A 15,845-nucleotide genomic window follows, 5' to 3' on the forward strand; every position below is an offset into this window, starting at 1 on the left:
CCCTCTCTCTTATTTTGGTTCTGCCTTTGTGGTTGCTGTTGTGTCTCTATGTACGTTTTGCCTATTTATATAAATTTGGATTTAGCACCTACTATAATACAGAAAACACACTCAAAATGGAAAGATCAACCTCTAGGTCCACTCTGTGAGATTATATTCTCTCCCACGCACCACCGCCTCCCCACCTTTTCTTTTTAAATTTATACTATCCTTGAAATTAGTTTTTCCCTCTTGTGGTCTTTCTGTTTTCTTTGGTTTTGTTTCTCTTTTTCCATTATTTTCCAGTCCTAGACATCTTCAGAATTATCTGGGTGTATTTTACTTAGGTCCTGGTTGATATTTTTGACTCTGCTCACTCATATAGCCATTCTGCACTACACAAAAGGAGGAGAAGTAGAATTGACAAAAACAGAAAGAACCAGAAGTAAAATTCTCTGACACAAACCTAAGAAATATCTATTTCAGTAACATGTGTAACATGTCAAGGGTAAAATTCAGAGATGCAATGTTAAACCTAATGATGGCTCTTCAAAAAAGCAAAGAGGACTCCTGGTATTCCCATACTGCAGAACTGGGAAAATCAGGCTGAAATTAAAAGTACACCCCTAACTTACAGTTTTTTTTTTTAATTTATTTTTTATTGGTGTTCAATTTACTAACATACAGAATAACCCCCAGTGCCCGTCACTCCCACCCCCCGCCCTCCTCCCCTTCCACCACCCCTAGTTCGTTTCCCAGAGTTAGCAGTCTTTACGTTCTGTCTCCCTTTCTGATATTTCCCACACATTTCTTCCCCCTTCCCTTATATTCCCTTTCACTATTATTTATATTCCCCAAATGAATTAGAACATATAATGTTTGTCCTTCTCCGACTGGCTTACTTCACTCAGCATGATACCCTCCAGTTCCATCCACGTTGAAGCAAATGGTGGGTATTTGTCATTTCTAATAGCTGAGTAATATTCCATTGTATACATAAACCACATCTTCTTTATCCATTCATCTTTCGTTGGACACCGAGGCTCCTTCCAGTTAAACTGGATGCTTGGATGCTACCACTTAGGGATAAAGAGGTAGCAGGGACAGTGAGTGATGTGGAAGACAAGTTCATGGAAAGGAAGGAAACTGGAAGAAAAAGACAATTCAGAAATCACAAGGGCATATATCAGGATACAAGTGATATTTGGAGAAGGAATGATATTCATCTTACTGGGATTCCAGAAGTTATGGAGCGAGACAGGGAGAAGAATAGAAAGCATATTGGAACGAATCATAGCTGAAAACTTTTCTGAACAGACATTCATATCCAAGAGACAGAGAGGAATACCCACAAAATCACACAAATGTGATCAACACCTGGACATATAATATTGGAGTTTGAAATTTCAAGTATCAATAGAAAGTTCTAAAAAAAAAAATGTTGAGACAAGTGATTATAAACTTCTATGGAGAGAAGTGTCAATTAAAAGCACACCTATTCAAAGGGATCTGGCCTGCCAGAAAGGGCCAGCGAGTTATATTTGGGTACTAAATGAGAAAAACATGCAGCCAGGAATCCTTTACCCAGCAAGTCTAGAATTGGGCAGAAGACATAAACAGACATTTCAGTGAAGAAGACTTACTATTGGCTCACAAGCACCTGACAAAATGCTCCACAACCCTTGCCATCAGGTACATATAACTCTAAACCACAAGGACATACCAGCTCTCACCCCTGAGAATGGCATTATTCACAAGACAGGAAACCACTAATGCTGGCAAGGATGAGGAGAAAGGCGACCACTTTTGTACTTCTGGTGGGAATGTAGGCAGGTGCAATCACTCTGGAAAACAGAGTGGAGGTTCCTGCGGAAGATAAGAATAGAGCTAATCTATGACCCAGCAATTGCACTAGTGGGTATTTATCATGAAGATACAGATATGGTGAAACGACAGGACACCTGCCTCCCAATGATTATTTTATGGCACCAATGTGTAAAATAGCCAAACCATGGAAGGAGCCATGATGTCCTTCAACAGATGAAGGGATAAATAAGATGTGGTATATATATACACACACTAACAACTTATTATTACTCAGGCTTCATAAATGTTGTATACTTATCATTTGCTCGACATTAAAGGATGAGGAGGGTATTCTGCTGAGTGAAATAAGTCAATCAGAGAAACGACAATCATCGTGGGGAGCCTGGCCTGGGACTCAATCGCCAGACCCAAAATCATGCCCTGTGCTGAGGAAATTCCTCAACTGCTGAACCACCCAGATGTCCCCAAAAAGACAGAATATAAATACCTTTTATTCAGTTATGTCATATTAGGGATAGGTGAAAATAACAGATAGAAATGGAAGGTACACCTGATATATTTATCCAGCTCAGATAGACAAAGAAATGGAATATGTAAATAAAGTAGTTAAACAACATGAAGCCTGAATTAGAAGGTTGAAAGATCTAACTTTGCTCCAAGAAGAAAATATGGAGAATGGAACAGACAAAGCATTTGAAGACAGAACAGTGGAACATTTCCTGTTTTTCAAAACCATGTATGGTTTCTCAGGATTATGGGACATTTTTTGGATGAACATTTTGGAAACCTATACTAGGAAAAGCCTAGTAAACAAGAAACATAATCGAGGCATTTAAATAAATAGTAAGCTGGATATACATGGAGTCCTAAGCCGTTTTCTGTCCTTAGAAGTTCAATGCCACATAATAGTTTGTTCGCATAAAGGGAAGAATTCAGATTCTCACCTCCAAGAGCAACTGGATGTGTGGACTCAGACAAATCACTTGCCTTCTCTGGACGTTATTTTTCACATCTCTCATTGGGAATAATAACACCACCTATCACTTGGTATGGTGTGGCCAAAAGGAGATTCAACATAGCAAGTCCTCTAGCAATTCCACCATAATGATGGGCCATATGAATTGACATGAGATCTCCCCCTGCTGCCCGACACCAGTGCATTGCTCTGTGCCAGGAGGAAGTAGGTGCTCAGATTGCTGAAGGCACCAAATCCATTTCTATTGGGCTCTGGGCCCAGGCAACCAAAGCATCTCCCAGAACTCCATCCCGGCCTGGGACGGCTATGGGGTGTTTCTCCATTCCACTTCCTGACTAGGGGCAAATGGGGCCGTGACCCTGTCACAGCCTCTGTACTGAGCCTCAAGGAGGTGGGCTTGTAACTACTCCTCCAGGGATCACCTCTCCACAGAGCCTAAAAAGGAAGTAGGGAAATTTGAGTGGGAGTGGAAGTACCTCCAATGTGAGAACTGTTATCCAATGGAAGGAAGCTACACAGAGAGGAGAGTGAGGCTCAGAATAGAACACCTCAGTTTGTGCCTGTGGACACGTCACTCCACCTCTCTGAATAGGGTTTTCAGGACCAGGGGCTCCCTATGGCACTGGTGCCCATGAAATGGCCGAGAAGGCAATGAAGGCTGTACCATACAGTGTGCGCTGGATGAATAGACCAGGCACTGCTGTCTCAGTTATAGGAGTGAAGCTCCTACTTTCAACATAATGCACAAGCTCAGCCTGAGAGAGGCCAGTGACAAGTCCAAATTCTCACAGGTAGTATCTTGCTGGATCCAAGTGTGGCCTTAGCTATTCTTGCTGCTCTGCACTGAGACAACCATCAGGGCTGGGCATCCTTGTAGACCAGACAGGAGTCTTCTAGGCCTGAGGAGACTCTTGGGAGGGGTGTGGATGAGAAATAGTTATAGGCTTTTACCCGGGCCTTGTTTACTCATTAAATCCTAAGAACTCCAAGTGAGTGCTATTGTCCCCATTTAACAGCAGAGGGACACTGGGCTCAGAAAGTTGACTCTCACTTACCAAGAATACAGTGGAGAAGGGCAATTAATATCTCCAGCTTCAGAAGGCCCTTGCCCACAGCCCCACAGTAAGTTTTTGGAAGAATGTAATGAGAGGGTATAATACAGGGACATACAGTGAGTCTTTGGCCTCAGGAGATCAGTGGGCCTTCCTCAATCTGGAGATGATAAGAAGTCAAAATGCCCGCATCTCTCAGCCTGGGGAGTCGTTACAAGACTCAAAGCTCTAGAGGGGAAAGCTTCATGCCAAACACCCAACCAAGCCACCTCTGGTTGACAGAAGCCTTCCATGCCTTCGTTCAGGTGGAGCACATTGGCTTCAGGATACCACAGGAGTTCCAGAGACAGGTTTATCTTGCACGGCCTTTCTTCCACCCACTCCACAAGGCAGCACACAGAGGCTCATCTGTCTTTCTCCCGGAGGCTAACAGTTGGGCTCCAGCAATCCACACAGGGACCTAGATAGAGCCTTAGCAGTTCATGTGGTCTTGGAGGGTCCTCTCCTCCCTTCCTGGAGGAGAGTGTGTCTCTCACTTCCCTGGATCTTCTGCGCCCTGGTGCTCCAGTGTGGGTCCAGGATTTGGGGCCTGTGTGCCTCCCTCTCTCTAAGTGCACTGTCTCCATTGTGCCCCCCCTAAGGAACCTCCCATTCCCCCAGGGAGGACCTCTATTCCCAAGTTCCAACAGGAGATCCATCCTCTTCATTGGAACCATAGATTCCAGGGAAAGTTGTTTCATGGACAGAAAATTCATTCTCAGTCGTTCTGCTCTTGTGTCCTCTGACACCCGGTGAACTCCTGACCCTCTCTGACCCTCGATTTCTTTAACTCAGTTAATGTGGTCTTGGAGGGTCCTCTCCTCTCTTCCCAGAGGAGAGTGTGTCTCTCACTTCCCTGGATCTTCTGCGCCCTGGTGCTCCAGTGTGGGTTCAGGATTTGGGGCCTGTGTGCCTCCCTCTCTCTAAGTGCACTGTCTCAATTGTGCCCCCCCTAAGGAGCCTCCCATTCCCCCAGGGAGGACCTCTATTCCCAAGTTCCAACAGGAGATCCATCCTCTTCATTGGAACCACAGATGCCAGGGAAAGTTATTTCATGGACAGGAAATTCATTCTCAGTCATTCTGCTCTTGTGTCCTCTGACACCCGGTGAATTCCTGACCCTCTCTGACTCTCGATTTCTTTAACTCTGCCATGAGTCATTGGACTTTCACTTTCCACCCCTAAAGCTCAAAGACAAGACTATATTTCATTGGAAGAAGGCCCTGCTGTGGAATAAGAATCAACTACCGGTCACGGCATCTCCTCTCAAGGAAACAGGGTTTCAGAGTCCCTGCTCTGTGCTACTCCTTCCTGCTATCTGATCCCCACAGGAACTCCCAGGGAGGTGTTGTAACCCCATTTTACTGACATAAACAGTGAGAGTCCTATGTGAGCAGACTGGAGTGACAGAAATTGATACCCTCCCCCAAAGAGGTTCATCCACCATATCATCAATAACTGGCACCACTTCCTGGGCTAGGGATGTCAGAATGGGCCTCAGAGTAGGGTGTGGTGGACAGATATTGATTGTATGCTCTGTGGCTGTGGTGAAGCCTCACATTGCTCATCTGTCAAATGGGTGGTCAAGGCCATTGTGTTGGTTGTCTAATGCTGTGTAATATACCATACAATGAGTAGTAAGTAGATGAGATCCACATTTATTTTGTTCTGCTTTTCGAGTTCTGGCTTGAGGTGGATTTTCTCCTGATTCTCTGGTCAGCTGGAAGGGAAGCTCAATGTCTAGGATGGCCTCCATCCTATACCCAGTGTTTTGGAGGTGCCAGTGTAGGTGATGGTGGTGTGGCTGGGCCCTGGGAGTCTCTTCATCCAATAGGCTAGCCTGGACTTGTCCACATGGCAGCTGGGGTGTGAGTGCTGCAAGAGAGACCAAGCTCCACAGTGAGGCACTTTTCACATGCAGGAAAAACTCTTCTGTACACATGAGATTTGCTCATATCCCAGAGGCTGGAGCAGCTCATACAAACAAGCTTTTGTCGTGGCATGTGGCATGGGGACAGGGCAAAAGGCATGACCATATTAACGAAAATGATTTGTGGCCATTGTATTCTACCACAGTGATGTGGAGATAGATTTTGAGTGGAGGAAATGTAAAGCGTCAGGGTTCCAAGTAGTAATAAATAGAAGGCAAACAAATATTTACACATACAAGGGATTCAAAAAGTGTAAAATTACAAATTCTCTTTCCTATCAAAGAGGTTGAGAGAGACTAAATCACTTCTCCAGGCTGGCACAGCTAACTCGTGGAGGAGCTAGAACTTGCACTCAGAGTGTCTTCTGTCAATGCCGGCATTCATAGCTCCTGTCCACTGCAGACATACCAGCACATTGTAGACCAAAAGCAAATGCACGAGGTAATCAGAGCAATTAATATGCATACTGTAAGATATCGAATATATAACCCCTGGAAATAAATCGTGGAAGGAAATCAGGATCTAAGGATCTCTTCATGCCTTTCTCCCTTATTGCAATAGCATGGAGAAACACCTTCCTTGCTTCTTTCCCGTCCTCAGGTGAAAAGTTTGCTCTGACCAAAGGAAACTGTAGAAGCCTCACAGTCCTTCAGATTCCATTATCCTTTGTGATGATGCTCCAGTTGTCTCACGGATCATGTGCAACAGGAGGAAACCCCAGGCTCTGAGCCTGTGGTCTCATTTTCGCACTCAAAAACCATACAGAGTTTGGAAGAGTAGAAAAGCAGGAGACATCATTTACCCAGTAAAACACCCCTTTTGAGGTTCTTTTCTTCCTGAGGTTTCAAGAATCTCCCTTGTGCCATTTCACCCATTCATTAGAAGTCCCTTGTGCATCATTTAGTGTCCATTTACCTACTGAGGGGATCCTGGGTGGCTCATTCAGTGAAGCATCTGACTCTTGATTTCAGCTCAGCATGTGCTTTCAGGAGTCTGAGATCCAGTCCCACCTGGGATTCCTCACTGGGCATTAAACTTTCCTGATTCCTTGCCTACCTCTCCTCAGCCTATTTCTTTGTCAATTTTTTAATTGGAGTTCAATTTGCCAGCTTATAGCATGACACCCAGTGCTCATCCCATCAAGTTCCCCCCTCAGTGCCCATCACCCAGTCACCCAGTCCATGACCAACATGACCAACTGCTGATGGGTACTCTGCGTCCTTCTCAAAGCACCCTATGATCCCATCTGAATGAAAGTGTTCATCAAGAACATCACAGAGGAAGATCAAATAAATATTGTCAAAGTGAGCTTGAGTATCTTTGACTGAGGAATGAATGCCGCTTTCTTGGTTGCTTTTTACACAAATTCTAATGAAATTCATACAGTGTCCATTTGAGGTGAAATACATCATAGTCCTGCTGGAAGAGTGCTGAGTGGTTGCCTCTTGCCACGATTACCTTATTTGAGGGATGCTATCATTGGTGACACCAAAGCTGGTTATAAAGAGTGTGATGGGGAACTTTCCCTCAAAAAGAGTTTCTCCTGCTTGTTTGAGGAATTTTGAGTCACCATCCTGGACGGACCATAGAAACAGATCCTTTGGGACAAAGAACTTCATCAAGGTGTCCTTTCACTTACTTTGGCGCCATTATCTCAAACAATATGTTCCATCTGGCTTCCTAAAGACATTCAGAGTAGTAAAGATCACTTTTATTCTAGGTAATACCATCTATTGATTAAAGTTAGTGGTCAAGGAATTCGGCTTGAGATTTAAAGAGAGAACAGCTGGAATACTACAGTGAGAAGAGTTCGCGCTTCTATCAAGATAGGAAGACGGGGAAAAAAAGAAATAAAGAAACAAAAAGCATCCATGTGGGAGGGGCCCCGTGAGGAGCCTGGCTAAAGCCACAGCAAGTGTCCCCAGGACAGGAAAGCCCCATCCCGGAGAAGGAGGAGATTCACCAATCTTCCCAGAGTGAAAGGCGCTCACAGTGAGTTGGAGCAGGAGTCCAGGAGGGCGGGGATGCCCTCAGGCTCCCAGGGGCACTAACAGAGCTCCTGTGCACAAGGGAGAGCGCTACACCTCATGGCTGAGCTCCCTAAAGGGCTGCAGTGTGCTCGGCGGGGCCCAGGAGCAGCTCGGTGGCTTCTCAGGTGGAGGCTCTGCACGGAGGGGGCTTCGCAGCCGGGAGCGAGATTCCAAAAGCACAGGCCTGGGAGCACAGGGCACCGGGGACACAGCCCAGGATCTGGCGCTCCCCCCGGTACAGGCAGAGGCCGGGAGGGCCCAGGACAGCAAGGACGCTCCAGCCTCTGGGTGCCCCAAGCTGAGCAGATCAGCAGGCCATGCCCCCGGAGCATCCAGGCCCCTGCGGACTGAGAGCTCCATAGTTACTGCAGGAGCTGACTTCAGGGCTGGAGAGCTGGCCACTGCTATTGTTGCTGTTCCTCCTGGGGCCTCACAGGATAAACAACCCCCACTGAGCCTCACAGTGACCTCACCAGATAAACAGCTTAAACATCTTTCACTGATCCCTACACCAGGCAGGGGGGCTGAGCAGCTCGCAGTTAGAAGTACTAACACCTGAAAATCAGCACAGCAAGCCCCTTCCCCAGAAGACCAGAGAGACAGACAGCGGAAAAACAAATTATTGACCAAGCAGCACAGGAAAGTTCCAGGGTTAAGTCGAGGGATTTACAGTATACAGAATCAAAGGATGCGCCCCCTTGTTTTTTTGTTTTGATTTGTTTTTTGATATCTGTTTCTTCCCCCTACTTTGTTTTCTTCTCTTTTTTCTCTTCTCCCTTCTTTTTTTTCAGTTTTTTTCTTTTCTTTTTATTTTCTTCTCTCTTTTCTCTCTTTTTGTCCTTTTCCAAATACAACTTGTTTTTGGCACTGTGCACTGAGCAAAATGACTAGAAGGAAAACCTCACCTCAAAAGAAAGAATCAGAAACAGTCCTCTCTCCCACAAAGTTACAAAATTTGGATTACAATTCAATGTGAGAAAGCCAATTCAGAAGCACTACTATTAAGCTACTGATGGCTCTAGAAAAAAGCATAAAGGACTCAAGAGACTTCATGACTGCAGAATTTAGATCTAATCAGGCAGAAATTAAAAATCAATTGAATGAGATGCAATCCAACCTAGAGGTCCTAATAATGAGGGTTGATGAGGGGGAAGAATGAATGAGTGACATAGAAGACAAGTTGATGGTAAAGAGGGAAATTGAGGAAAAAAGAGACAAACAATTAAAAGACCATGAAGATAGATTAAGGGAAACAAACGACAGCCTGAGGAAGAAAAACCAACGTTTAATTGGGGTTCCCGAGGGCGCCGAAAGGGACAGAGGGCCAGAATATGTATTTGAACAAATCATAGGTGAACACTTTCCTAATCTGGCAAGGGAAACAGGCATTCAGATCCAAGAAACAGAGAGATCCCCCGCTAAAATCAATAAAAACCACTCAACACCTTGACATTTAATAGTGAAGCTCTCAAATTCCAAACATAAAGAGAAGATCCTTAAAGCAGCAAGAAACAAGAAATATCTAACGTTTATGGGGAGAAATATTAGATTAACAGTAGACATCTCCACAAAGACCTGGCAGGCCAAAAAGGGTTGACAGGATAGATTCAGGGTCCTAAATGAGAAGAACATGCAGCCAAGAATACTTTAACCAGCAAGGCTCTCATTCAGAATAGAAGGAGGGATAAAGAGCTTCCAAGATAGGCAGGAACTGAAACAATATGTGACCTCCAAACCAGATCTGCAAGAAATTTTAAGGGGGACTCTTAAAATTCCTCTTTAAGAGGAGATCCAATGGAACAATCCAAAAAACAGGGACTGAATAGGTATCATGATGACATGAAGCTCATATCTTTCAATAGTAACTCTGAACGTGAATGGGCTTAACGACCCCATCAAAAGGCGCAGGATTTCAGACTGTATAAAAAAGCAGAACCCATCTATTTGCTGTCTACAAGATACTCATTTTAGACAGAAGGACACCTACAGCCTGAAAATAAAAGGTTGGAGAACCATTTACCATTCAAATGGCCCTCAAAAGAAAACAGGGGGTAGCCATCCTTATATCAAATAAACTCCACAAATGTTGCGGACGATGCGGAGAAAAGGGAACCCTCTTCCACAAATTTATCCAGAAGACTGTAGTGAGAGATGCAGAGGGACACTGTATCATACTTAAAGGATCTATCCAAGAAGAGGACCTAACAATCATCAATATATATGCCCTGAATGTGGGAGCGGTCACATATATCAATTAATAACCAAAGTTAAGACATACTTAGATAATAACACACTTATACTTGGTGACTTCAATGTAGCACTTTCTACAATTGAGGTATTCCAAGCACAACATCTCCAAAGAAACAAGAGCTTTAACTGATACACTGGACAAGATGGATTTCACAGATATCTACAGAACTTTATATCCATATACAACGGAAAACACGTTCTTCTCAAGTGCAAATGGAACTTTCTCCAGAATAGACCACATACTGGGTCACAAATCAGGTCTTAACCGATACCAAAAGATTGGGGTCATCCCCTGCATATACTCAGACCATAATGCTTTGAAATTAGTACTAAATCAGAAGGAGAAATTTGGAAGGATTCCAAACCCGTGGAGGCTAAGGACCATCCTGCTAAAAGATGAAAGGGTCAACCAGGAAATTAGGGAAGAATTAAAAAGTTTCATGGAAACTAATGAGAATGAAGACAAAACCGTTCAAAATCTTTGGGATACAGCAAAAGCAGTCCTGAGGGGGGAATAAAGGGCAATACAAGCATCCATCCAAATATTGGAAAGAACTCACATACAAAAGCTAACCTTGCACCTCAAGGAGCTGGAGAATAAAACACCAAACCGATCCCACATCCAGCAGAAGAAGAGAGTTAATAAAGTTTCGAGCAGAACTCAGTGAAATAAAGACCAGAAGAACTGTGAAACAGATTATCAAAACCAGTAGTTGGTTCTTTGAAAGAATTAAGAAGATAGATAAACCATTAGCCGCCTTATTAAAAAGAAGTGAGAAAAGACTCTAATTATTAAATCACAAATGGAAAAGGAGAGATCACAAACAAGGAAATACAACTGATTTTAAAAACTTATTTTAAGCAGCTACACACCAATCACGAAGGCAATCTAGAAGAAATGGACACATTTCTGGAAAACCACAACTTAGCAAACAGGAACAGGAAGATATAGAAAACCTGAACAGGCCAATAAGCAGGGAGGAAATTGAAGCAGTCATCAAAAACCTTCCGTGATATAAATTCCAGAGCCAGATGGGTCTCCAGAGGAATTCTATCAAACTTTTATTTTTTTTAATAAAATAATTTTTTATTGGTGTTCCATTTACCAACATACAGAATAACACCCAGTGCTCATCCCATCAAGTGTCCCCCTCAGTGCCCGTCACCCACTAACCCCACCCCCCGCCCTCCTCCCCTTCCATCACCCCTAGTTTGTTTCCCAGAGCTAGGTATCTTTATGTTCTGTCTCCCTTTCTGATATTTCCCACACATTTCTTCTCCCTTCCCTTATATTCCCTTTCACTATTATTTATATTCCCCAAATGAATGAGAACATACACTGTTTGTCCTTCTCCGATTGACTTACTTCACTCAGCATAATACCCTCCAGTTCCATCCACGTTGAAGCAAATGGTGGGTATTTGTCATTTCTAATGGCTGAGTAATATTCCATTGTATACATAAACCAATTCTTCTTTAGCCATTCATCTTTCGATGGACACCAAGGCTCCTTCCAAAGTTTGGCTATTGTGGAGATTGCTGCTAGAAACATTGGGGTGCAGGTGTCCCAGCGTTTCATTGCATCTGAATCTTTGGGGTAAATCCCCAACAGTGCAATTGCTGGGTCATAGGGCAGGTCTATTTGTAACTCTTTGAGGAACCTCCACACAGTTTTCCAGAGTGGCTGCACAGTTCACATTCCCACCAACAGTGTAAGAGGGTTCCCTTTTCTCCGCATCCTCTCCAACATTTGTGGTTTCCTGCTTTGTTAATTTTCCCCATTCTCACTGATGTGAGGTGGTATCTCATTGTGATTTTGATTTGTATTTTCCTGATGGCAAGTGATGCACAGCATTTTCCAATGTGCCTGTTGGCCCATGTCTATGTCTTCCTCTGAGATTTCTCTTCATGTCTTTTGCCCATTTCATGATTGGATTGTTTCTTTGGTGTTGAGTTTAAGAAGTTTAAGAAGTTCCTTATAGATCTTGGAAACTAGCCCTTTACCTGATACATCATTTGCAAATATCTTCTCCCATTCTGTAGGTTGTCTTTTAGTTTTGTTGACTGTATCCTTTGCTGTGCAAAAGCTTCTTATCTTGATGAAGTCCCAATAGTTCATTTTTGCTTTTGTTTCTTTTGCCTTCGTGGATGTATCTTGCAAGAAGTTACTGTGGCCGAGTTCAAAAAGGGTGTTGCCTGTGTTCTCCTCTAGGATTTTGATGGAATCTTGTCTCACATTTAGATCTTTCATCCATTTTGAGTTTATCTTTGTGTCTGGTGAAAGAGAGTGGTCTAGTTTCATTCTTCTACATGTGGATGTCCAATTTTCCCAGCACCATTTATTGAAGAGACTGTCTTTCTTCCAGTGGATAGTCTTTCCTCCTTTATCAAATATTAGTTGACCATAAAGTTGAGGGTCCACTTCTGGGTTCTCTATTCTGTTCCATTGATCTATGTGTCTGTTTTTGTGCCAGTACCACACTGTCTTCATGCCCACAACTTTGTAGTACAACCTGAAATCTGGCATTGTGATGACCCCAGCTATGGTTTTCTTTTTTAAAATTCCCCTGGCTATTCGGGGTCTTTTCTGATTCCACACAAATCTTACAATAATTTGTTGTAACTCTCTGAAGAAAGTCCATGGTATTTTGATAGGGATTGCATTAAACGTGTAAATTGCCCTGGGTAACATTGACATTTTCATAATATTAATTCTGCCAATCCATGAGCATGGAATATTTTTCCATCTCTTTGTGTCTTCCTCAATTTCTTTCAGAAGTGCTCTATAGTTTTGAGGGTATAGATCCTTTACATCTTTGGTTAGGTTTATTCCTAGGTATCTTATGCTTTTGGGTGCAATTGTAAATGGGATTGACTCCTTAATTTCTCCTTCTTTAGTCTCAGTGTATAGAAATGCCACAAACTTCTGTGCATTGATTGTGTATCCAGTCACAATGCCAAATTGCTGTATTAGTTCTAGCAATCTTGGGGTGGAGGCTTTTGGCTTTGCTATGTAGAGTATCGTGGCATCGGTGAAGAGAGAAGTCTGACTTCTTCTTTGCCAATTTGAATGCCTTTTATTTTTCTTTGTTGTCTGATTGCAGAGGCTAGGACATCTAGTACTATGTTGAATAGCAGTGGTGAGAGTGGACATCCCTGTCTTGCTCCTGATCTTAGGGGAAAGGCTCCCAGTGCTTCCCCACTGACATGATATTTGCTGTAGGCTTTTCATACATTGCTTTTAAGATGTTGAGGAATGTTCCCTCTATCCCTACACTCTGAAGAGTTTTGATCAGGAATGGATGCTATATTTTGTCAAATGCTTTCTCTGCATCTATTGAGAGAATCATATGGCTCTTGATTTTTCTCTTGCTGATATGATGAATCACATTGATTGTTTTACGAGTGTAGAACCACCTTGGCATCCTGGGGATAAATCCTACTTGGTCATGGTGAATAATCTTCTTAATGTATTGTTGTTTCCTATTGGCTAGTATCTTGTTGAGAATTTCTTCATCCATTTTCATCAGGGATATTGGTCTAAAATTCTCCTTTTTGGTGGGGTCTTTGTCTGGTTTTGGAATTAAGGTGATGCTGGCCTCAGAGAATGAGTTTGTAAGTATTCCATTTCTTTGTACCTTTCTGAACAGCTTTAGTAGAATAGGTATGTTTTCTTCCTTTAACATTTGGTAGAATTCCCCTGGGAAGCCATCTGGCCCTGGATTCTTGTGTCTTGGCAGGTTTTTGATGACTGCTTCAATTTCCTCCCTGGTTATTGGCCTGTTCAGGTTTTCAACTTCTCCTGCTCCAGTTTTGGTAGTTTGTGGTTTTCCAGAAATGAGTCCATTTCTTCTAGATTGCCTAGTTTATTGGCGTATAGCTGCTCATAATATGTTTTTAAAATCTTTTGTATTTCCGTGGTGTTGGTAGTGATGTCTCCTTTCTCATTCATAATTTTATTAATTTGAATCTTCTCCCTCTTCTTTTTAATAAAGCTGACTTATCTTTTATCTATCTTTTTAATTCTTTCAAAGAACCAACTCCTGGTTTTGTTGATCTGTTCCACACTACTTCGGGTCTCGATTTCATTGAGTTCTGCTCGAATCTTTATTAACTCTTTTCTTGTGCTGGGTGTGGGATCTATTAACTGTTTTTCTCTAGCTCCTTTAGGTGTAAGGTTAGCTTCTGTGTTTGAGTTCTTTCTAGTTTTTGGTTGGCTGCTTGTATTGCGATATTTTTTCCCCTCAGGACTGCTTTTGCTGCATCCCAAAGATTGTCAATGGTTGTATCTTCATTCTTGTTAGTTCTCTCATGAATCTTTTTAATTCTTCCTTAATTTCCTGGTTGACCCTTTCATCTTTTAGCAGGATGGTCCTTAACCTCCACCTCTTTGAAATCCTTCCAAATTTCTTCTGTGATTTAGTTCTAATTTCAAGGCATTATGGTCTGAGAATACACAGGGGGTGATCCCAATCTTTTTGATATCGGTTCAGACCTGATTTGTGACCTACTTTGTCATCTATTCTGGAGAAGGTTCCATATTCACTTGAGAAGAATATGTATTCAGTTGCGTTTGGATGTAAAGTTCTCTAAATATCTGTGAAATCCATCAGGTCCCGTGTATCATTTAAAGCTCTTATTTCTTTGGAGATGTTGTGCTTTGAAGACTTATCAATTGTAGAAAGTGCTACATTGAAGTCACCAAGTATAAGTGTATTATTATCTAAGTATGTCTTAACTTTGGTTATTAATTAATTGATACATTTGCAGCTCCCAAATTCGGGGCATATATATTGATGATTGTTAAGTACTCTTCTTGGGTAGATCCTTTAAGTTGATATAGTGTCCGTCTGCATCTCCTACTAAGTCTTTGGGATAAACTTTAGTTTTTCTGATATAAGGATGGCTACCCCTACTTTCTTTTGAGGACCATTTGAATGGTAAATAGTTCCCCAACTTTTTATTTTCAGGCTCTCGGTGTCCTTATGCCTAAAATGAGTCTCTTGTGGACAGCAAATAGATGGTTCTTGGTTTTATATGCAGTCCTACACCCTGTGCCTTTTGATGGGGTCTTTAAGCCCATTCATGTTCAGACTTACTATTGAAAGATATGAGCTTAGTGTCATCATGATAACTATTCAGTCCCTGTTTTTGTGGATTGTTCCATTGGACTTCTTTTAAAGGGGAATTTTAAGAGTCTCCCTTAAAATTTCTTGCAGATTGGTGTGGTCGTCACATATTGTTTCAGTTCCTGCCTATCTTGGAAGCTCTTTATCTCTCCTTCTATTCTGAATGAGAGCCTTGCTGGATAAAGTATTCTTGGCTGCATGTTCTTCTCAGTTAGGATCCTGAATCTATCCTGCCAGCCTTTTCTGGCCTGCCAGGTCTCTGTGGAGAGGTCTGCTGTTAATCTAATATTTCTCCCCATAAACTTTAGAGATTTCTTGTCTCTGCTTCTTTAAGGATCTTCTCTTTATCTTTGGAATTTACAACCTTCACTATTAAATATCGAGATGTTGAGCGGTTTTTATTGATTTTAGGGGGGGATCTCTCTATTTCCTGGATCTGAATGCCTGTTTCCCTTGCCAGATTAGGAAAGTTTTCAGCTATAATTTGTTCAAATACATATTCTGGCCCTCTGGCCCTTTCAGCGCCCTCGGGCACCCCAATTAAATGTAAATTTTTCTTTCTGAGGCTGTCATTTAATTCCCTTAATCTATCCTCATGATGTTTTGTTGTCTCTTTTTTCCTCAGTTTCCCT

This window comes from Canis aureus, chromosome 11, assembly GCF_053574225.1.
Source record: "Canis aureus isolate CA01 chromosome 11, VMU_Caureus_v.1.0, whole genome shotgun sequence".
Taxonomy (NCBI): Eukaryota; Metazoa; Chordata; class Mammalia; order Carnivora; family Canidae; genus Canis; species Canis aureus.